Consider the following 1,560-nt stretch of genomic DNA (forward strand, 5'->3'; position numbering starts at 1 on the left):
TGTTTCAGGCACTTGTGTGTACAATGACAAAAAATGAAATTAGACCCTTCCCTCAAGGAGATTATGTTCTCTTTCTTTTTCGGTAATTTTTTAAAGAGTAGTCTCTATGACTCTTTCTATGGTTCAATGAGGAGCCTGGAACGTTTTTTGTTTTTTAATTTATTTATTTAAGTTTTCAACATTCATTTCCACAAAATCTTGGGTTGCAAATTTTCTCCCCATTTCTCCCCTCCCCCTACCCCACAACGCTGAACATTCTATTTACCCCTATCACCAATCTGTTGTCCCTTCTAACATCCCTCCCTTCCCTTATCCTCATCTTCTCTTTTGTCCTGAAGGGCAAGATAAATTTCTATACCCCATTACCTGTATTTCTTATTTCCTAGTTGCAAGAACAATACTCAACAGTTGTTCCTAGAACTTTGAGTTCTGGCTTCTCTTCATCCCTCCCTCCCCACCCATTCCCTCTGGGAAGGCAAGCAATTCAATATAGGCCATATCTGTGTAGTTTTGCAAATGACTTCCATAATAGTTGTGTTGTGTAAGACAAAAATATGGAACACTTCATGAATGTACATGTCATCCTTGCGCAGGGGCCATGCTAATCTTCTCTGTATCATTCTAATATTAGTATATGTGCTGCCGAATTGAGCACTGGAACAACGTTTTAAGGAATATAGGCTCCACTTCTCCCCTATTCACCTTCCCCCTAAATCAATCAGTGACTGAAAGCTGGCAGATATCCAAGGGAAAAAAACTAGGTTATCTCAGATGTTATGTGTCTGGGTTATGCTTAAAAAGCAGAGGTAAATATTAACCAAGGCATGGTGACAGTAGAATAAAAAACATTATTGATAGCTTTAGGATTAAAAATGAGGATAATAGTATTAAAATGAAATATTGTGTCTTGATCACTGGGCTCCAGAGGCAAACTGTCTTCCGCTGGAGAATGTTTCCAATGGAAGAGAGCTGATAACTGCATCTGATGAACTTTAGGGGGCTGGAAGAGTTGGGAGAAGGTAGGGGGGATATAGTATAGACTTCTTAAATTTAAAACATTTTTTAAAAAGAAAACTGATATTGCATCAGCTGAACTTTGGGTGACTAGGGAGTTGAAAGATGGGGAGATACGGTAAAGGTTATTTTTTAATTAAAAAAATTTTTAATCAAGTAGGTCTGACATTGCCCAGAAGTTAATTTCATTTTAATATTCTGAACATGATTTTTTAGAACGTGATTGTTAAGGTTTTTTAATTCCTCATTTGGTTTAGGACATGAGAAGGGACCAGGATCCCCTCTGCTTAGAAACCAATGAGTGATTCTGTGTGGAAGTTGATTCATCTTCAGTTCTCACTCCATCAATTCAATTCAACAATCATTTATTGATTGCCTGTTATTCCAGGCATCACCTGCTTTAAGTATAAGGAGAGAACCAAAGTGGGAATACTCCGTACAGCATTTCATTTCAAAATGGAAGGGTACCAGATGCTCCTGAAAAGAAGCCTGAATGACATCCTATCTCATTAATCCAACCCAGGATGGTTCCAGTTATCCAGTAAG

The 1,560-nt window shown here is 37.9% G+C and overlaps 1 non-coding gene across 1 annotated transcript; it reads right to left on the reverse strand.

The window, feature by feature from the left end:
• Positions 1 to 548: 548 nt before the first annotated feature.
• On the reverse strand, positions 549 to 655 carry LOC140530508 (U6 spliceosomal RNA). The gene has a single exon (XR_011975946.1). It is a non-coding gene; the product is annotated as a U6 spliceosomal RNA (small nuclear RNA).
• Positions 656 to 1,560: the final 905 nt, after the last annotated feature.

Source organism: Notamacropus eugenii, chromosome 2, assembly GCF_028372415.1.
Source record: "Notamacropus eugenii isolate mMacEug1 chromosome 2, mMacEug1.pri_v2, whole genome shotgun sequence".
NCBI lineage: Eukaryota > Metazoa > Chordata > Mammalia > Diprotodontia > Macropodidae > Notamacropus > Notamacropus eugenii.